A 23,210-nucleotide genomic window follows, 5' to 3' on the forward strand; every position below is an offset into this window, starting at 1 on the left:
AAAGTGGAAAATTGATTTTCAATCAGGATTAACTCAGGAGACTTCTGGAGAGTCTAACTGAATACAGGGGTCAGTTAGTGAGGTTGGTTGGACAGTTGGTTTGTAATGCAGGGTATGCCAACAGCATGGGTTCAATTTCTGTACAGGCTGGGGTCACCATGAAGGTCCCAACTTCTTGACCTTGCCCCTCACCTGACTTTCAGGTTAAACCACCACATCATCACTCTCTCAAATTACAGAGTTGCCCTATGGTTCTCTGGGACTTTGGTGATTTCACCTGGTTCTCATAGATTGCTTTGCAGTCATCCATTTCCTCTCTGCCTTAATCTGCATAGACTGCAGTGTGATTACTTCTTTAAACAGGTTGTTCTCTGTCTCAAGCACTCACACCAGTGATTCAAGCCGATGTTCAAGTTCTAAACCCCAGAGCTCAAGTTTTTGTAGTCAGTGATGCTTTTTGCAGATGTAGAATGCATATGTCCATAAACCTCCATATACCGCATGATTTACCCTCCACTTGGCTGGCTGACCTGCCATATCATAACTTTAAAAACAATTTCTTCCAATTAGAGGTAGAATAACACCAGTTACTTCTGGGTCAGCTTCTTCCTGCATCAAAGAGCCAATTACTGGAGGTTTTAAATGCCATCTGGAGATGGTGTCCTATCGACTAGTTTCGTGGTGTGTTTACAGCCGTCGGATGTGGGCAGATAGCCAGCAAACACGAACGTGGAGCGTCCTAAATTATCTAACACCTTAAGGTACTGCAGCAGACCCATATAACATTGGAGATAATTCCAACAACGCGAGGTGTAACTGGAAAAATTTTCCCCATTTATGTAAATGAAGTGAAGAAGTCTTAGAATCACTCTCACGAGAGGAGTCTTCTTAAAGATCATTGACCCACCAAATAACAATAGGAAAAAAAATTGATAATTAATTGAACAAGAAACATGTACCCACGGCGCAAAACGACCGTAAGAGTTTATTCAAAGTATCCCTACTGATCGTTTTAATCGCTCTGAGTAGATTTTCGTCACTTGCCTTAATGGGATATATTTCTGTTCCTAAGCATAGAGTTGGCAGTGCAGATTTAAACTGAAGCTCTGCAACTTGACTGTGTCCGAAACACCGCCTCCTGAATGAGTATTGCTTCCCTCAGCACCAATTAGCAACTCTAGGGGTGGGGTCACTAGTCAAGCCGAGTAAACTGCTTCACAAGCTCAACCACATACCAGGAAATAGGTCACGAAATGTAAAAAGTGACCAGGCAACTATTGGAAATCTCCAGCTGAGAGTAACTATGGGATTTTACATTGCTGTCTGGTGATCAAGGCAAAAAAAAAGCATTCAACCATTTTATTTTCTCTGGAAGATTTTTTTGCTGAGAGTTGATAAAGTGATTCCCAAGAATAAAATAATTAAGGTACGTGTTTGGTTTTAATTGAAACTTTTGCTGAAGCTGTGTGGAATTGTTGTGTAAGCTTATTTAGAGAAAGGTGGTCAGTTAAGCACAGGCAGCGTTGCTGAGTGGTCTGAAGGTGCGAATGTAAGTTTTCATTTTGTAATATTCCGATTTGATGTTTGGAACTCCCGGTAAGTGACCGATGTATCAGTCTGTGGGGTACTACCGCACCGAGGGCTATGTCCTCTTTCTATCGGATGGCCCGCCGACCATTTCTTAAGTTAAAGAGGAAAAATGTTTGTGTCGATGGTGTGCTATTTGGGGCGGGGTGGTGGGTGAAGCGAGAGAACGGCGAGAATTGAGGAACTGGCGAGTTTTAAAGGGCGTTATCTCGCCTGACTTCACAGTGTCATAAAGAAAGAGTGGATCATTTCCCTGAAGTAAATAACACACACACGGGGCTTTGTGTCCGGGTTGGGATATTCTGCGGTATTTCTGGAGATCTCTAGGATTCTACCCCTCTCCCGAATTGCGAGACCTCTGACCTACATTTGTTTAATTTGCGCCAATTGTAGGTTTCCTCTTTTAATGCAGTGAGATGACTGTGGGGTCCTTCGTGGACTATGGCCAATGACAATAAGTGTCCTGTCTGATGTGATGCTTGCTGTTATCCGGTCCTCTCCTACTTCCGTACTGCTCGCCACTGGATTTGCTAATAAATCATACTCTCTTAAGAGCAAATACTGAGAATCTGAAAGAGTAACTCTGGTCTGTGGATAGAGAAATGAAGTTAACGTTTCGATTTGCTGTTAAATTGTCGTGTACGAAGAAATGAAGGACATGGGTGCAAACATAGATAAACAACTAGTCTAACATCATTAAAGTAATTCATGAGATAACTTTGGTGCTACCCCCATTCACATCTGTATAGCCTGAAGGAGAGAGAATGATGAACAATTTCAAGAGTCGTTTTTGAACTGGTTGGATGAAGGTGGAGAAGTGTTTTGGGTTTAATTCCAATTTCCACAAATGCATTCAATGGTGTTTTTTTCAAATAAAGAACTGGGAGCTGGAATAGCAGCTAGAGTTCTCTGTGCCTCTGAGTAAACTGGAATGTTCTTTTAAAAGAATTCCACATCAAATCTGCAACAGAAAGGTAGGTAAGTGAAATGTTAAGTTTGAAGTAGAGTTTGGCTGGTAACGGTGTACCCCAGTTAGGCAAGGACAGGATGGCCATCCCATTATTGTGACAAATGAAACCCTCCATTGTTCAAGTAGTATCTCTTTTAAGGGCTTCATGTTGCCATTATTGGTGTCAACATGGGCAGGCAGAGGTTGTGCCAGGTTGCTTCTGGGAAAAGGGAAGCTGGGGTCACATGTTCACAGGTGCTTAGTACCTGATGTGGGGTGAAGGGCGGGGAGCGGTCCCTGCTGAGGGCCATCTTTTGACCTCCCTTGACACCTACTTTGTGGTTCCCTTCCTGCCATCATTGAGCTGTGGCCTGTGGGATCCAGTGCTACTATTAGCACAACATCTACCTGCGGCCTAACAGCAATTTCTACCGTCAGAATGGGGCTGGCAGCTTCTGGTGACCAGCAGCTCTGAGTGTTTGGAAGCTCCAGCATGAGAGTTATTGGACCCAGTGAAAACCCCATTGCTATTAAGGAGATAGCTGTTGTCTTCGCAAGTTTTTGGTCCATTTATATTGAGATACTAGAACTTGCTGCTGATGAAAAATAGAGAATGAGGGCCCTTAGCTTTCAAAACTAGAACCTGCAGCCATGTTCTAAACATTAAACAGGTCATCTTGATCTAACCCATCTGATGAAAACTGGTAGGACGGGGTTCATTGCCTGTTCTATGCGTTGCAGACATTCACTGTTCCCCCATAGCTTCAATGATAATTGGACAGAATGACAAATCAAATGGCTTCCTGTCAGTTTCCCAGTGAGTGACTTGGCCTAAAATTATCTTTCAGGTGCCTGACGTGCAGTCTGATTCTGCACTTGTCACAATCACTGGCATCCTGTAGTACTCTTGAGTTTCTGTCTTTTTAATGCTTTTAATTACTTGCTTCTCATTCACGATCTATCTTTTTGCCACTCCTTTCTCCTTATTCTGTTCATACGCTTTGTTTTAGCTATTACATCACTTCCAATGACCTCTGCACAAGTGTTTGTATTGTCATCGATAATATACACCAGGGTTTCTTTGCACTTTCCTTTTCTTCATTTGTGCACTATCTTTTAGTGACTTCGGTCAGTATTTACGTTATGCAGTGATGCCCTGCTTTACCCCTCTGTTAACCTTGTTTCCAATGTGTCTTGGTTTCTCGTCTCCCAGAGGATCAGATTTCAAATTCAAAGCCAACTTCATCTCAATCTTAGAAAGCTACCTTGTGGACCACTTTGGACTTTTGTCTGCTCCTAACATTTGGGCCTTTCTCCCTCCTGCTTAGTAATCTCGCCATCTACTACCATGTTAAAATAGTCAATCATGCATTAGAATATTGTAGAAATGTGAATTATTGATGCTCTCTATCCAAAAATACATTGCACATTGTGGGAGTATTCAAATTGGTGCTCATCTGAGTCACACAAGGGAACCTTTTTATAGTATATCATCATTGAGAAAATGATGGAATGTCATGTGGAAATTACAGGCACAAGCCTGTTTTTGTCAGTGAGGAATGGATCTATAATATGCCAATGTTCTGCATAACGTCGCATTCCTGATGAAGGGCTTATGCTTGAAATGTCAATTCTCCTGCTCTTGGATGCTGCCTGACTGGTTGGACTTTTCCAACCCACACTTTTTGATTATAATCCACAGCACTTGGATGTTCTGAAGATCAATACATCCAGAAAGTGGCATTTTCTTCAAACCTTTTTTTTTTTGCTAAGTTGGCAGATTATATAAATAGTCATCTGGTGTAGCCTGGAAAGCAAAACTTCTGAATAAGGAACAGAAGCAGATCTACTTTAACTTCAACCAGGAAGATGCTCATGGGACACATGCAGTAGCCAACAATGCCAGCAGTGGATCAATTTCCATACTGCCTGTAATCAGTCTTTTATCTCTGAATTTAAAGAAAACTTGAACTTGCCATGTTTATTGAGCTTGAAATTAGGTCAGTCCATGTGAAGATAACTAAAATTGGCAATGTGAAGGGAAAACATCACAGCATGTTCTGGAACTGATGTTTATGACTGTGGAACATTCCTTGCTATATTTTAGATGTTAAATCAATGAATTTAATATAAAATTTTAAATTTAACAGTTTTTCAGAAAAATCTCAACACTCTATCTTGGCAATATCTTAACCCCCACAGGAACCAGGGGGAATTAGAAACTCCCTATAGAGGCTTGAGCATCTAATCAATACAGTATGAGGGAGTATTTTAAATGAAATCGGAAAGACCTATCTTGGTCCCTCAGGTAGATAGTTTTAAAAACAAAACACGTCCCATGGTATTACGTGAAGGGTTAAGAAGTTCTCTGGCCTTGGCAATATCTGCCCCTAAACAACCACCATTCTAAAACCGATGATCTGATCATTGCTGTCCTTGTGCTCTACCAGTCTGCAAATTAAACACCTTGTTTCCTTCGATGGTATTGACTCTTTAGAAGTGATTCATTATCAGTGACCATTGTATAAATTCAGATTTGTTTTTTTTATTTAAACTGTCAGTATCAGTTAGTTTTGTTCCAATTAAATTCTGTACCCTGCTGCTTTATGATGATGTCATTAATATGTTATCTATCTGAGAACTGACCTTGATACACAATACTTGATTTTTGAGAAGTAAAATGTTGATGTTCTTTATGGTGCAATTTGCAAATTGAAGGGAGGTACCATGGGGAACTCATTACATGCAGCTCATTTAGATTTACCTCAAGCTGGGGAATCGGCTTTCTTTTATTTTAAGATCAGTGGAGAAAGAGAATGCTGTGGATGTGATATTTCAGGACTGGAAATATGTCATAATCAGCAAAAGCCTGGTTCTAAAGTGTATCATTCCTACTCTCTGTGCTGTCTTAAGATTCTTGATGCAACCATCTACAGGACCATTGTTTTTTTATGGTATATCCCCATCATGCAATGTGGCTGTCCATTTTACTGTGGATCTCAAATGTATTGAAAATTCAAGCTTTTTCACATGTAGACTACATATTTCATAATGTGGCACTATTTGTACATTGCCATTACTAAAATACCTTGTTTCCACTTCAAACATCGTTTTTCCCCCATCCAGCTTACCCACTGAAAAATTCTCATCCATTACTTTTGTTATTTCTGGTCTCAACATTTCCCATGCTGCCTTGGCCAACCTCCAACTTTTGTAGCTTGCTCATCCAAACTACTCCCACCAATCAGCACTTGGAGATAAAGCAAAGATGAGTTAAAATCCTGTTTGGTTCATCAAGAGCATCTCCGGATCACTCTGGTCTCTCTCTCTCACTCACACACACGCACACGCACATGATTTGAGCAGTGAGCATTTGAACTGCAGCTGGATTAATACTCGAAAATTAAGTACTGGTGAAGCTAGGTATTTGGTGTATCTATTGTTAATGTAGCAAGTAATTAGGTTATTTAAGTTAATTGATTCACTTGTGCAGATATAAAGAGTGACGGGGGGGAAGCGGAAATGTTCAGGCATGTGTAAACACCGTTTGGATTTCTTTTAGGGGGTGACAGGTGAGCATTCTAGTGTATTTGAAACTGTAAAACTTAGTAGTATGGGCTCTTGTGGTGTGATTGTGTCTTTGCCTCCAGGCAGAAGGTTGGAGTTCAAGTTTTATATGCTGCAGAGGCTTGTAATAATATCTCTGAACAGGTTGATTTCAAAAATATGTCTTAATGACCAACTGGAAGCAAACTGTCCTATGGGATTAGTGGAAAACTGCATTAATATGAGAATCTTTGAAAAACAAAACTGAGATTGAGTAGTTAATAAACCCTACCCACCATAAAAGGTGTCTTAATTTTCTGTTTGACCAACTAGCTTGCATCTAGACTGAGATCTATTCTTTCCATAGAAGTTCTTCTCCATCCTTTCCTTTCTCGAATCATAATGTCTACTGATTCTTGAGATTTTGTTTCCACTGTCTTTCCAGGATGATCATTTCACATGTTGATCACCATATATATGGACTGACCGCAGTTCTGAATTTGTCTTATGCTATTTTGTAGCTGCTTTTTCACGCGTACTGGTACACATTATTCACTTCTACAGTTTACATGCCCTCAAGATCTCCTCATCCTCTTCCCTTCTAGAATGAAGAGCACAGGCATTCTGCAAAACTCATTTTTTCCAACACTACGTGTCACATCCCTGACAGCTATCTTTTTCATTTTCGTGTGTCAAGGAGCAAATATGTTCTGCAGTAAAAATCTGCATTAACAATTCACACTAATAGATTTTGTTAATCACTGGCGAACATGCATTGCTGGAACAAATTGTGGATGTTTGCCTCACTCAATGGTATATTTTGCAAATGCTTAAGTGACCAGGCAAGTTCCTGAAAGAGGCTAATATCTATCCCTTTTTGTACACCGTCTAATCCTTTCATCATATTAGACTTTGTTCAAGTATTTTTAAGTCTATTTTGGAGTTATCGCTGACTTGTTGTTGTTGTTGTCGTCGTCATTGTCTATTAATAGTCTCCATTTTCAGTGCAAGATATGTCAGCCAGGACTCCTGTTACTGAACAGTAATCAGCAATGTTTCAAAGAAAATGGATCTCTTTCACAGCATTTACATAACATTGTAACTGAGCCCAATCGATTAGGCCAAAGGAACTACTGTACTCCCAAATATGCTAAGACCGTAAGATGTAGGTGCAGAAGTAGGCCATTCAATCTGTTGAGTCCACTACTTCATTCAATGAAATCATGGCTAGTTTGACTCCAACTTCACTCTCCTTTTCCCATGATTCTCTTACCAATTGTTTAAAAAAAACGTTGGTCCATCTCCACCTTCAATATACTTACAATCCAGCCTTAATAGGCCTCTCTGGTGAAGAATTTGAGATTCACCACCCTCTGAAAAGAAAAGGAAAATTGTTTTTATCTCAAGTGGGTGAGTCCTTCTGAGATTATGCCCTCTGATTCTAGGCTTCTCCATAAGAGGAGACCATCTTTATCTGTCTACCCTGTCAAGTCCTCTGACTTTTACTTTCAATGAGATCTCGTCTCATTTTTCCAACTCCAGTGAGTACAAGACCATACTACTCAACCATTCCTCCACGAGCAAAGTGCTCCATACCTGGGATCAATATAGTGAACCTTCTTTGAACTGCCTCTGATATCAATATATTTTTTCCTTGGAAAAGGGGGCCAGAATTACATTCCAACTGCAGTCTAAGTAGTGCATTGTATTGTTTTGTTACTTGGGTAGTTAGTGTAGTTGGTTGGATGGCTGATTTATGATGCAGAGTGAAGCAAACCGTTGAAGATTTGATTCCATATAGCTGACCTTAGGTCCTGTCTTTTCAACGTAGCCCCTGACCTCCAGGTATGGTGACCTAAGATAAGATCTGCCCCAACTATGTCAACCTTACCTCTTTATAGCTTTAGTAAGGCATCCCAATTTTTATTTTCTATTCCCTTTGAAATAAAGGCTTACATTCCATTTACCTTCTCTATTATCCTCTGAACTTTGGATGCTAGCATTTTTGTGATTCATGCACAAGATCCCAATTGTCTCTCTAACTTCCTGCAGTTGCTGTCCATTTAAATAATATTCAGTCCTTCAGTTCTTCTTGCCAAAGTGTATATCCTCAACCTTTCCATATTGTATTTCTTTTGCTAAGTTTTTATGCTCTCAATTAGCCTGTCCTCTTAAACCCGGTGACTTCAGAAATCAGACTTTCAGCAGCCTACAGCTGAGAGTGAGAACTTCATCTCAAATGCCAAGGGTAGTCATTTAATTAAAGGTGCCTCCATATTGCCTCTGTTGGAAAATATTCAAGTCACTAGACTTTGGGATTAAGTATAATTACTGAAAAACCTTTTCTGGAGCGCTTACTAATCCTGCGATTGAACTTAAATCATGAATCCTGCTATCATGTAGACTAGTTTCTGACAAGTTTGTACAAAACATGGGCAGTAATTGCCACACTCTACACTACACTTCAGGAGTGATAACATGGTAAGAAAGATATGAGCAATAGTGGCACTACAGCTCATCATGGCTGTTGTGTTGGCAGAAAACCAATTGCATTTCAGCAAACGTTTGCACATACAAGTCTCCACTTACCAAAATGCTTTCAATCTGCTTTAGAGACATGGGGCTGGTATTTACCAGCTCTCTGGAATCTTTATGGGAGGCCTTTTACAATAGTATTCAGGAGGAGCACAGTATCTTTCTGCTGCCACTGAGCATTAGCAACAGCAGGAACCTGAGCAGCACAGCCATGTGCCAAACGGAAGTAGGTGGGCAGTTACACCAATCAAGGGCACTTTCACTGGCCTTCTCTATGACCCCTTACCCTGGTAGCAGTGGCTGCACTATGGGTTTGGGTATGTATTAGAAGGTGTCTTCCTTCCCCCAACTCCTCTCCATCCCCAACAATTAGAGGTATTGTGTCTGGCCTTGAAAGTAATTGGAAAGAAAACCTTTTTTCATTTTGCTTCAGGGGCACCCCAGTATGCAAGTTTCTCTTTCTATCTCAAACTCAACATTAGAGGCATCTAACAGAGGCTAAGGGCAGCTGTAGAAGGCCAATGGCCCTTCCACCTATCCACAGGACTCTATTTCAGCAGGACAACAAGACATCATGTCACTTGATACATTCTAGTCAATTACTTTTTTTTGTACTTATTGTGCTCCCCAATTGGATATGACACAACGCATGTCGTTTATGTACAACAATGTGAAATGTTACAATTCTGCACTACAGATTGAGAAAGAAACTGTTCATTTGCAATGGGAACATAATCTGTTTCACTGCAGTGGAACATTGGGAACAGGAAGGAAATACTGCAACGTTAAAGGACTGGAGTTAGCAGAATTTAAGTGAGGCAATTGAAGGAGCGTTTCAGCAATAGGTTAGAAAATGAACTAGGCAATAGGTCTTATTGTGGTTCTGTTTGCCGAGCTGGGAATTTGTGTTGCAGATGTCTCGTCCCCTGTATAGGTGACATCCTCAGTGCTTGGGAGCCTCCTGTGAAGCGCTTCTGTGATCTTTCCTCTGGCATTTATAGTGGTTTGAATCTGCCGTTTCCGGTTGTCAGTTCCAGCTGTCTGTTGCAGTGGCCGGTATGTTGGGTCCAGGTCGATGTGCTTATTGATTGAATCTGTGGATGAATGCTATGCCTCTAGGAATTCCCTGGCTGTTCTCTGTTTGGCTTATCCTATAAAGTAGTGTTGTCCCAGTCAAATTCATGTTGCTTGTCATCTGCATGTGTGGCTACTAAGGATAGCTGATCATGTCATTTTCGTGGCTAGTTGGTGTTCATGGATGTGGATTGTTAGCTGTCTTCCTGTTTGTCCTATGTAGTGTTTTGTGCAGTCCTTGTATGGGGTTTTGTACACTACATTGGTTTTGCCCATGCTGGGTATCAGGTCCTTCGTTCTGGTGAGTTGTTGTCTGAGAGTGGCTGTGGGTTTGTGTGCTGTTATGAGTCCTAGTGGTCACAATAGTCTGGCTGTCAGTTCGGAAATGCTCTTGATGTACCATACTGCAACCACTAGGATTCAAAATAGCACACAACCCACGTATATCAAAATGTACATTCAACACACGAGCCTGTAACTTGTTACAATCATGCATGCATCACTGGAAGTCATGAAATGTATTCATTTTTAAAACTTTTTGGTGAAATAACTTGTTCCATTTTCCTGGAATCTCTAATGTTCCCAACTCAGTTTGAACAAACAGCAGAACCCTCATGAAATTTGCCTCCCTGTTTTTTGATATTAGTTTCCTTCATGAATATAAATTCTCTACAGACAGATGGTATCTGTTGATGGAGGGTCTGACATTGCACTTCACTGTCAAAGTTGTACAATATGAAGCAAGCATTCTTTTTACTCTTTTGCTAAGCTTAGTGATGAAGTTGTAACTCTTTTTTATTTTCGTCCCTTCTCCCCTAATAGGTGATTCTTGAGAGCACTAATATTTGCTTGTTTATGGACTTTGTGCTTATACTTACATTCTCTTTCAAATAAGAGAGATGGCTCTTTAAATGGTTCGTCACGTCTCAGTACTCTTATCAATTTAAATAATGTCCTCTGGGTAGGAATTGAATGCAACTATTTGGCTCCAAAGTGAACGTCCTGTCTTAGGGTTGAAGTTCTGGATTAGTGGTGCTGGAAGAGCACAGCAGTTCAGGCAGCATCCAAAGAACAGTAAAATTGACATTTCGGGCATATCTCTCCACCCTTCAGGCTCTCTGCCTGTATTCCTGATGAAGGGCTTTTGCCCTAAATATCGATTTTACTGCTCCTCGGATGCTGCCTGAACTGCTGTGCTCTTCCAGCACCACTAATCCAGAATCTGGTTTCCAGCGTCTGCAGTCACTGTTTTTACTTAGGGTTGAGGCTGACCACCCAAACTGTAGACTGAAGTTTAGTGCTTTGATTTGTATGTCTTACCAGTAAAACTGGTAAAAGTTGCAGTTGGCTGTTTCCTTCTTTTAAAAGTAGTCTCTAAATCCCCTTGTGCAGGATCAGCAGTAGTATTTATTGTTCTATACTGACTGGATATATACTCCTAATCTGGTTCAAACTGGAGAATATTCTCGGCTGCACTGTTTTACACTCTTCGAGGCAAATGAAGTTAATGATTCAATTCCCACTGCAAAATACAAATGTATAATACTAAAGTTATTCTGGGGGAGGGGCAAGAAGCAGGAAATACATGGACCAAATTTGCAGTTGAGCTCTCAAGATGAGCAATAATAGCAAATGTTCAGAATCATTCATGCTTGTACTCTCCTATTTTCATTATGTAAAAATTCCTATTTGCTGTATATTATCACCAATGAGGTATTGGTTTGGGTTCAGTAGGAATATTCAACCTTTTTCTCTTTTGATTTTCAAATTCAGTTGATCTTTAAATAGCAAGCTTTCAAATTGCTGAGGTGGGGGGTGATTATAAGTCATACTTTGATTTGTTCTATATCAATTTTTGTATTTATTCACTTGGCTTATTAACACAATGTAGTGGCACCAGTGTGATCCGTTTCATAATGATTTGGGAAATAAAGGCTCCTCAGGAAGATGACAGATGAGGAATTAATCATGTTCATAATCATTGCAATACACAGCATGGAAACAGATCCTTCAGTCCAACTTGTGTAGGCCAACCAGATATCCTCAGTTAATCTAGTCCCATTTACCAGCAGTTAGCCCATATCCCTCTTAAACCCTTCTATTCAGATGCCTTTTAAATGTTGTAATTGTGCCAGTCTCAATCACTTCCTTTGGCAGCTCATTCCATGCACGTATCACACTCTGTATTGCCCCTTAGATCCCTTTTTTTTAAAAACATTTTTCCCCCTCACCTTTACCCCCCCCCCAGGAAAATACCTTGCCTATTGACCCTATCCACATCCCTCAGATTTTATAAACCTCCTAAGGTCACCCCTCAGTCTCTCTGCATACCTGGGAAAACAGGCCCAGCCGATTCAGCCCCCCCAATAGCTCAAACCCTTCAACCCTGGCATCATCCTTGTAAATATTTTCTGACCCCTTTTCAAGTTTCACAATATCCTTCTTATAGCAGGGAGACCAGAGTTGGATATAGTATTCCAATAGTGACCTAACCAATGTCCTGTACAGCTTCCAACTCCGATACTCAGTGCACTGACCAATAAAGGCAAGCATACCAAACACACACTTCGTTATCCTGTCTATCTGCCACTCCACTTTTGAGGAACTATGAACTTGCACTTCAACACCACTCCCCAGGGCCTTATCATTAAGTATAATTCTGCCCTAGTTTGCCTTTCCAAAATGCAGCACCTCACATTTACTTAAGTTAAACTCCATCTGCCACTCTTTGGCCCGTTGCACTGAGGTAACCTCCTTCACTGTCCGCTACTCCTCCAATTTTGGTGTCATCTGCAAATTTACTAACCACACCTCGTACATTCCCATCCAAATCACTTGTATAAATGTTGTGGGGCTTGATGGGTTCATTTTGTCAGTACTTTTTTTTTTAAGTAGCTATTACTTTTCTACAAAGAAAATTGTCACTTTTTTTTTCAATTAAACCAGGTTGTTATTTCCTTTTGAGAATGTAAATTCAATTTAGCTGCTCATGTGAGATTGACAGTTCTTGGTCATTCATCCAAGCCTCTGAATTATTAATATAATTGTCTTAGTAATTTTACTGACAGCTCTAACAACAGAGTTTGTTATTTAAGTAACTAATTAGGGGTAACACACACCATTTATGTACAATTGTATCCTTGATGCCTTACTCACCAATAAGAATGTAGGCACTTGTAATTCAACTGCAATGAAATATTTGCTAATTGCATCTTAAAGTGAAAAGACTTACTCTGCAAATCCATGGCAAAGATTTCTAATATACTTAAGATCAGGCTTTTCCAAGTACATGTCTTGTTGTGACCTCCAGTTGGAGGAATTGGATCAGATTGCAGATTCTGTGCATGGATCCATTTATATATAGGTAATCTTTTGAAGTTTTGAGTGCAGGAAGTGGGAAATGGGTTATAAGATAAGATCAGTGAGCAGCTCAAAGCTGAAGAGCAGATTGGGAAATGGACCAATATTACAAAGCAAGTGTCAGGTGATTCTATCAGTTTGGTCAAAATATTGGACAGAGAACATGCGGGACGTTTAACAGATTGCTTTGTAATGTGCTGATGACAGGCAATTAAGGATGTGTCCTAAGCGTGTGCACAGAAAATGGTCTTTATTTTGGACAGAAAGATCTTGTGTTACACAACAGGAGAGTCTCCTAACATTAACCATGAGGAGACTCCTGTCTAGAAAAAGTTTGCTCCCAGCTCACCTCTAAGGATTTTGTCTCCACCACAGAAAATAAACTATTTTGTAGTTCCTTTTCTAGGTTTGTTGGCATGAGACTTTCTCTCAATTCTGAAAAGCTTTCTTAATTCTAACAATTTCAAGACTTCCAAGCCAGGAGAGCTTGAATTAGAAATCCCAAAGAAGGGATCTTCATCTTAGAGTCTCAGTCCAACTTGTCCATGCCAGCCAGATATCCTAACCTAATCAAGTCCCATTTGCCAGCACTTGGCCCTTATCCCTCTTAAACCCTTCCTATTCATATACCCATCCAGATGCCTTTTAAATGTTGTAATTGTACCAGCCTCCACTCCTTCCTCTGGCAGCTCATTCCACACACTCACCACCCTCTGCCCAAAAACATTGCCAGTTAGGTCCCTTTATATCTTTTTCCCCCCCTCCGCCTAAACCTATGGCCAATAGTTGTGGATTCCCCCACCCAGGGAAAAGACTGTGTCTATTTACACTATCCATGCCCCTCATGATTTTCTCAATCTCTGTGGTCATCCCTCAACTTCTGCTCCAGGGAAAAGAGCCCCCGCTTATTCAACCTCTCCCTATAGCTCCAATCCTCCAACCTTGGCAACATCCTTGTGAATCTTTTCTGAACCCTTTCAAGTTTCACAACATCCTTCCAATAGGAGGGAGACCAGAATTGCACATAGTATTCCAAAAGTGGCCTAACCAATGTCCTGTACAGCTGCAACATGACCTCACCAGTCTTACACTCGATGCTCTGATCAATAAAGGAAAGCGTATACCATAAACCGCCTTTTACTATCCTATCTACATGCGGCTCCACTTTCACCGAACTGTGAGCCTGCACTCCAAGGTCTCTTCTGAGGTGATCATTTTTTCCAGGGAACTTAATTTTGCTACTAAGAGGAAACAAATTCCTGTTCTTTTGAATAAGCAATTGATTCTTCTGAACTGAGGTCAACTAAACTAATGGCTTTGTTCTACTTACATGGCCTTTCATAAACTCAACAGTTTAAACATCTTGCGTATGAATAGTACTACAGGGGCTCTACCAGACATTTGACTGTAATCACTTGCTTTCTTAGTAATCATACATTTTAGATCACTAGCCAAATGACCTTTTTGACCTCTTTGGGAGGAAGGAGGGGAAGAAACTCCTCAGAACTGACCAAAATGTTCTGCCTCCAGTTTAAAACCCAACTTCCAAAAATAATATCTTTCATTGCACATCTCTCCGTTCTATAAAGGTGAGCCTTCGTCCACTTGTCGTCTTCAGGATTCAAATATTAGAGGTAGTGCAAGGGTCTTATTCCATGTTGTACATCTCTCTGACTAAGGCATGTTGTATTCCACCATCCTGTTTTCCTACTTCTCAGAAATATTCAACTAAAATTGTTGAGGTAGGAGTCAGGTAACGTAATCTGTAACATATTGTACCTTGAGTGTGGCAATGTGGATAGGGAAGCCTATGATTGCTGGCTATATGCAAAATGCATCAGGCAACTGAGATCTTGGGTTTCAAAGAGCATGGAGAAAAATTTTCTGTGCAGAGTGTCAGCCTATTTAAAATAAGTCGCTATTGTCAAGAAATATAGATGCTTGCTGTATATCTTGTCAGGAAACCATTTTAGCAATTTGGGTGTGTTCAGATAACTAGTTTCTGTTCCCAATATGTTCTGCATTACATCACATGAGGAAAGGTAATTTTTAGTATGTTTGGTAATCAATATGATTTTGGCTAAAGATTATCTGTTGTCTATTGTAACAAAACAAAGGTCAATCCAGTGAATATGGAAAGTAAAAGTTGTGGGTGAGGAGCTTACCCTGCAGGAAGAGAGAAAGGTATTTGTAAACAGCTGCTTCTTTTATGCAAAAGAACAGAGGCTAATGGTAAATGTATGAGGACTGTGCCTGTGATGTAAGTTAGCTTGGTGCACAAGTCTGAGCCCTTCCTGGTTGGAACCTGTGTGTTTGTTTGTTTGTTATACTTTAAATTTGAATAAACCTGTTAGTTATCAAAACTATCATGCTTTGCTGATGCAGCATAAAGTAAATAAAATGACACTTTGAAATATTTGTGCTGCTAATTATTAACTCTTAAGTTAAAGCATTCTGAAAGTTTGTTTGTAATATGGGTGTGTATCTGTTGATTTTCATATCTGTTCTTGATTAGAAATTTGCATGAAATTTTCCTTCCAGAAAGTGACTTATTTATTTTAAAAAAACACTTCCTTCCCAATTCTTTCTTGGTGAAAAGAGATATGCATGCTATTTTTGGAGAAGGCTTTGTGGCTCAGGTTGTGGTTTACTCGCTGTGCTGGTAGATTTGTTCTCAGACATTTCGTTACCATGCCAGGTAACCTTATCAGTGAGCATCCAGTGAAGCACTAGTGTACTGTCCTGCTTGCTATTTATCTGTCTTGGTCTGTTGTGGTATGTGATATCACTTCTGGTTCTTTTTCTGAGTGGTTGGTAAATGGGGTCCAAATCAATGTGTTTGTTAATGGAGTTCTGGTTTGAATGCTAGGTCTTGAGGAATTCCCATGTGTGTCTTTGTTTAGCCTGTCCCAAGATGGATGTCTCCCTTCATCTATGTGTATGAATAAAAAGTGATAGTTGGTCATGTCTTTTGGTGGCAAGTTGGTGCTCATCTATCCTGGTGGCAAGTTTTCTGTCCAGTGTAATGTTTGTTATAGTCCTTGCAGAGTATTTTGTATATTATGATTGTTCTGATGGTTGTTGGTACAAGGTCCTTTAAATTCATCAGGAACTGTTTCAGTGTGGTGATAGGTTTGTGGGCTGTCGAGGGGCCAGAGTAGTCTGGTTGTCATTTTAGGTGTCTTAGTTTATGGCAGGGTGGCTAGAGTCTCTGGGCATGTTGTCGTCTTGGTTCGGTCTGTTGTGTAGGAATCGGGTACCTGTTTGTTCCTGAATGTGGTTCCTGGGCGCTGCAGTTTGTTGTGGTTCATTTTAAGTAATGTCCTGATGCAGCTCTGTAGGTGTTGGGATGATTGCTCCTGTAGTTGAGTATCTGATCCGTGTCTGTGGCTCTCCTGTAAATGCTGGTCTGGTAGCTCTCCATTGGCTTTGCATTCCAGGAAAGGGGAGTCTGTCATCATTCTCTCCCTCTTTTTGGTAAACTTTATACTGGTTTGTGTTTCTGGATTTCTTCTAACTTGTGTTTCGTGATGACAAAGGTGTCATCCACAGTGGACACAAAGCTTGGGCTGGATCATGGGAAGGGCTGTTCATTCTCACCTCTGCACAACTGCTTCTGCTAAGAGTCCTGGTATTGATGATCCCATAGGTGTCCCATTTGATTTGTTTGTAGGTCTTGTCATTGAAGGTGAAGTGGATTGTGAGGCACAGGTCTATTAGTTTGAGGATGCTGTCCTTGCTGATGGAGTTGGTGCTGTCAGGTGTTTGTGTCCTTGGTTTGTCTAGCAGTGAGGCCAGTGTTTCTTTGGTCAGGGTGATGTTTATTGATGTAAATAGGACTGTCACGTTGAAGGAAACCATGACCTCGTCATCTTGCATCTATAAATTCACCTATCAAGCTCACCAAAGAGGAAGAGAACAACAACAACAGACTTCCCCTTCCTCAACGTCACAGTAGAACACAGCCAATGGAGAACTGAAGACCAGCGTTCACAGGAAAGCCACATACTGATTAGATACTCCACTACAGGAGCAATCATCCCAACACCTGTATCAGGGCACTATTTAAATGAGCTGTAACATACTGCAACACCCAGGAACTAAAAGCTGAGGAAAAACGCCTACACAATGTATTTGGAAAACCATGGGTACCCAATAAGTGTAGTCTGCCAATACCTAAACAATAAGACACAATACATCCAGGGACTCTAGCCACCCTGCCATTCGTTAAAGACATCTCCTGAGCCGTCGACTAGATTACTCTGGCCCCTAGGCATCATGGTAATGCACCAACCTACCACCATACTGAAACATCACCTGATGAATTTAAAGGGCCCGTAACAACAGCCAGCAGAATGATCATTTAATATACAAAATACCCCACTAAGACTGCAACAAACATTACATTGGATAGACAAGCAGGAAACTAGCCACCAGGATATACGAGCACCAACTAGCCACCAAAAGACATGACCAACTATCACTATTATCCATACACGCAGATGAAAAGGGACACCAGTTCAACTGGGACAATACATCCATTCTGGGACAGGCTAAACAAAGACAGGCACAGGAATTCCTAGAGGCCTGTCATTCAAACTGGAACTCCTTCACCAAACGCATTGATTTGGACCCCATTTGCCAACCTCTCAAAGCACCAAAAGTGCTATCACCCACCACAACAGACCAAGACACACACGTAGAAAGTGGGACAGAACACCAGTGCTTCAACGAAAGCTCTCTGTTGATGTTACTTAGTGTAATGAGGAGAACAATTCTATCAGCACAGTGAGCAACCTTGCAATCAGATGTGTGTTTTTGGAATGTACAGACATGAAGAGAAATTATTAATGCAGCAAGAATGTTTGCATGGGTTTTTACAAAACATGTAAACAGGCCAGCACTTGCCTTACTCACCATTCGACTTGCAATATTAAAAATGTTACAAAGCATTTGGCTATTATCACCTCTGTTCTAACCAGAGCATTTGATTGGCTCTTTGTGTCCATGTCTTGCATTTCCTTAAAAGCAAATTACTATGGATGCTGGAATCTGAAACTAAGAGAATGCTGGAAAATCTCAGCAGGTCTGGCAACATCAGTAAGGAGAGAAGAGCTGATGTTTCGAGTCTAACTGACCCTTTGTCAAAGCTGTCTTGAATTTCCTTATCAGCTTTACAGTGGGAACCTGCCTTTAGTATAATGGAAGGATCAACTTGTATCATGCTGCAGTCACAAGAATCAAGACCGTTTGAGACCACACCTAGAATATTGTATAGATTTGGGATCAGCATTATTACAGTTGAATCACTTTTTCTTATGTCCAGTTCCCTTTCATTACGTAAACCTAGTGTTTTTTTTTCCCCTGGAGAATTGGGAATCAGGCTGGAGTTGGTCCTTCCACCTCCAAAGCGGGTTTGAGTAGAAAATGGCAGGCAGGTGTGCCAGGTTAGGAGGCCTGTCTCTAGTTGCTGGGAAATAAGCCCAGTTTCTATTTTATGAATGTTGGAACTGCTAGTCCTCATCTCCTGACCCACACCCCCTCAAATTGTTCTTTGTCCAAATTAGCCCAGAGTCCATGGTGAAATAAACTAGAGTCCTATGTTGATATAAGACTTGGAAATGCTTGTGAAATTTGTCAAAAATGATCTGTTCATTACGACTTGAATGGATAATTACTCTTAATGGCTCAAACCTTTCAAAATGAAGAAACAGCCATTTATAATCAACTTTAAAGAAACATGACCATTTTAATTAGTCAATAGGATATAAAACTAATCCATTTCCAATGACGTGTAAATTTTTCTGCTGAGTTAAGCCCAGTAGAGGGGTTTGGAACTAATTCAGTCATTCATAATGACATTTCCACACAGTCAGAAAAACCCTCCGGTGCTTAAGACCACAAAGCTTTTGAAGTTGACTGATTTAGGTGATCAGCCATTGTGTGGTGCTGGAAAAGCACAGTTGGTCAGACAGCATCTGATTCATGAATTTTATGACTCCATGATCTATGAAGGCTGAAGTTGTGTTGTATTGAATTGATTAATTTTTTAAAAAATAAGTGGTGAGGAAAGGACTGGCATGAAGAGAGTTGTGACCAGAACCGGATTTTGGTCGTAACCATATTGGAGGAGCTGCTCAATGGGCTTATATGGCTTATAGCTCCTTTCTTATGCTCTTTTATAGGAGATCTTAAACTGAAATTGAAATTATAATTTCAATATTTGTTGCGCCATGTAATTGTTTCTTAGTATGTTGATATGCTGTGATTTGAATACAAGACTCTAGATATCTATTATAATTCCCACATATCAAAAAATTTGTTTTCGCTTGTGCTATTCTGTTTAGTCCAAACAGAAATTTGACTCCCTCCAAGAGGAGAGGGCCAATTGCCAACAATTTGTCATCTTGCCGGTTCCTAACCCAAGCACCAAACACCCCATCCATCGTCAACAAAACTACACATTTCTAACCTTCCTAGATCTCCTCCATAGCTCTATCAATCTCCCCGGGTTGGCTTTTCTCTGCATGTTCAACACTATCCGTCCTCTCCACTCCACTCCACCAATATTTTGGTGTCTGCCTTTCATCGAGTTAGAAATTCCTCTCTTTTTATTTTTGCCAGTCTCCTGGACCTTCTCCCTGACTTTTTTTCTGTTTTCTCCCAACTTCTACTGAATCTTCTATTGTGCCCCCTGGACTGGTGAAATGTCTAGAGAAATGTTACCTGTGACAGAGTTGTGCAAATTATAGATGTTTCCAGCATTAGAATGTTTTTATCTCCCTCCTCCCTCTTGTCCCACCCATTTTCCAAGCCAGTGATACTAATAGATTTTTCAGAGGCTTCTTGGAAGTAAAGACACATGAAAGGTTATTAAATAAAGGAGATACTCTGTTGGTGTCAAAGAATCTAACAATAATAATTAACAGCTTCCCTTCGCACTCAATTCAACTCTGCCCTGCGCCATCTTGGTCTACCATGTCCCCTCCCTCTCGTTCATGCAGTCAAAGCTACTTGTACTGAACCTGCTGCTACCTTAGTCCCTCCTTCTCTAGAAATTCCAAATTTCTATTAATTTGTCAAATTCGGGTGTTTGGAAATGAGAGGGGAATGGGAAGGGGCTGCTTATTTAAACTTTGCTTTTTTAAAAAAAACTGTTGCCCTCAGTGTTGCTAGCAGAAAGTCACCATGCACAACCCAGCCCTCCCGTCAATTTAAAAAAAAACATCAATTATCCTTTTAGACTTGCAAGATCTGAACAGAATTATTTCTGCCTCTTTTTGCCTTCAGATCAGGCAAAGAGTTTTCTCTTGCTTCCAATTTTTTTTTTTGGTCTATCCCATACTGTTGTTCCAACTCTTGAATCACAGGTTCTGTCCCCAAATCAACAGTTCTGTCTTGGGAGGAACAGCAGGAGTGAGAGAAGGAAATGTGACTGGAGGGGCTAGCACAGCAGTATGGGAAGACATAATCCATAGGAGGAATGGTTACCCAATGATTCTACTATGCCAGTTGCTCCTTGATTTGAATTCTGCACATTTTTTGGGAAGTGGGCAAATGACACCTGCAACTGCAGTTCAGACCTGGATCATGCAGTTGGTATAAGATACGGTAATACTATGGGGGGGGGGTGACCTTTTTACCGAAATGTTCATCCCATCTTCACTTTTTTTTTGCAGCTACTTGTGATATTTCAAAGGCTGTTTTCTTTTCTTTTCCCCTGCTGCCCTATCTATTTTGAATCTGTTTGGTCCCCTATTGCTGTGACCCAGAAGTAGAGGTACTGACTCCCCATTCACTCAAACTTTGTATAATAAAGTGGATGCAAATTGTTTATCCCCACCTTCATGTGGTCAAATACTTTTATTGGAATTAGGGATGGGTATGGAATCAAATAGTATATCAAACTCTGAGATCTTTTGTTCAATTCTTTAGTAAAGGCCATATGGGACACATTTAAAGGGAAAAGGAAAGTTAGTAAGATAAATGTGTAACTGGAAATTGGCATACTCTGTTCAAACTAGCATTATCCCCAAATTGATTTTTTTTATTACAGTAGGTAATTATTCCTTCCTGTTGCTAAAAAGAAATAGGTTCCATAGGATAAATGTATAACCTGGCAAAAAAAAGCAGTAAACAATTTTATAGTGAACCAAACCTGACAAAATAGTATCAAAAATAAACTATATAACAGTAAAAATTGTTTGTCCTAATATATCATCAAGATAGCACTGAAGTTGGAACAATAGAAAGAGCAAAGGAATTAGAGGTATACATAGTGAAAGTTCTGAGTATTCAAATATTCCTTCCAACTGTCCACATGCAAAGGCATGAACAACATGCTCACCTGATGAAAGAATAAGCCAGATAGAGTTGAAGACATCAGAGTAAATAGGATGGATATCATAAGCTACCCCATTCCAACTTTATCCAAAATCATCAAATCCCCAGCAATATTCGTATTTCAGTGCTGGAGAAAGCATGGCAGGACATATATTGACAAATTGTTATCATTTGAGACCAGATATCAGGTAGGTGCCTGTAGAATGAAAAAGTTACATGTGCTCACGTTTAAAAAGGATACTGAATCTTAGGTGTACGTTTGTACATATTAGCTACTTACTATTCCATTTCTGATAGTTCCAGCAAGTGGAAATCAGAACTCCAGCACTAAATTTTAAGTTTATATCCAGTGGGATTCCCACAACGTTTGGATGGCCTCAGCAATAAAGTGGTATAAATGTACTGTTATGGAAGAGTATTCATTTTGAGGATTTATACTGAACGTTATCCTACTATTTTTGCAAGAAATAGTGTGAATATTCAAACAAATAATGCATTGACTGATATATGCAATTCAATGTATTTGTGAATCCTACCTGTCGAACTCATTTGATGAAGTGGGAAATTTATAATGACATCATGCATCTTAATTTCTAAATGTTGACGTTTGGGCATTAGTTAAACACAAAGGTATTGGGAACAAAATAAATCTTTAGAACTGAATTTTTTTTAAAATTGCTTACCTCTCAAGAAACATTTTCAGTTATGTATGTCCAGGAAAATACTGAATAAGTTTAAATTAATGATTTGGATTCAACAGATCAAAGCAAATTGGTCATATTTGCTGAAGTTGCCAAACAAGGAAAAGCGATGATGAGCAAGGGTAACTTGGAAATTAGTCAACTTATTTCCGAAAGTATAATGATCAGCAAAACAACAACAAATGAAATGTAATGTGGTGAACTGTAAAGTGTCACATGTAACAAGGTTAAGTCGTTAATTGTAATGCACAGTTATTTCTGCAAACAGAGTATAAGGGTAAAGTTGAACTGGGTAGTTTTATTGGACCAGACATTTTATATCCAACCAGTGCAGGACATCAGTTGAAGACTATGGAATATTGAATTAGTGTATGAACAGTAGAACCATGAGCAAGCTGGGTATTATTCTGTTGAGACCATTCCTAGAGGACACAGGTCAGCATTGATTTAAGATGTGAGGGACATGTTGGTTTGAGCTAGAGAGAGAGATTGAATAGACTGGGGCTATACTTTTCCTTGGAGTGTCAGAGGCTGAGGGGTGACGACCTAGAGATTTCAAAAATCATCAGGGGCATGGCCAGGGTAAATAGGCAAGGTCTTTTCCTTTTGGATGGGGAGTCCAGAACTAGAGGGCAAAGGTTTAGGGTGAGGGGAAAGATTTGAAAGGGACCTGAGGGGCAACATTTCATACAGAGGGTCGTATGTATATGGAATGGGCTGCCAGAGGAAGTTGTGGAGGCTGGTTCAATTACATCCATCCAGATGTCTTTTAAATGTGGAAATAGGAAGAGCATAAAGGGATATGGGCCAAATGCTGGCAAATGGGACTAAATTTATATCGGATATCTGGTTGGAATGCACAAATTGGACCACAGGATCTGTTTTGTGCTGTATATGTAATAAGGAATTGCAAAGTTGCTTACTGGGCAGGAGATCTCGAGAAAGAATTGAGGGGGGGGAAGAAATCATACTTGAATAAACATTATCAAAACTATCCTGAGCGAGTTGGTTTCCTGTGTGGATGAGAACATCCTAATCTTTGAATTTATACTGTAAGATCCTTTTGCATCTGATCATTGACCGATGAGGCTTCGATATGCCCCTGCTGCAAGCCG

At 40.2% G+C, this 23,210-nt stretch overlaps 1 protein-coding gene across 1 annotated transcript in view; it reads left to right on the forward strand.

Moving 5' to 3' along the window:
• Positions 1 to 1,207: 1,207 nt before the first annotated feature.
• hck (HCK proto-oncogene, Src family tyrosine kinase) overlaps positions 1,208 to 23,210 on the forward strand; it is a 94,824-nt gene continuing 72,821 nt past the window's right edge. The window contains exon 1 of the mRNA XM_072556763.1: positions 1,208 to 1,426. The gene's annotated coding sequence lies outside the window, so the exon portion shown is untranslated. The remainder of the gene's footprint in view (positions 1,427 to 23,210) is intronic.

Source organism: Chiloscyllium punctatum, chromosome 37 (assembly GCF_047496795.1).
Source record: "Chiloscyllium punctatum isolate Juve2018m chromosome 37, sChiPun1.3, whole genome shotgun sequence".
Taxonomy (NCBI): domain Eukaryota; kingdom Metazoa; phylum Chordata; class Chondrichthyes; order Orectolobiformes; family Hemiscylliidae; genus Chiloscyllium; species Chiloscyllium punctatum.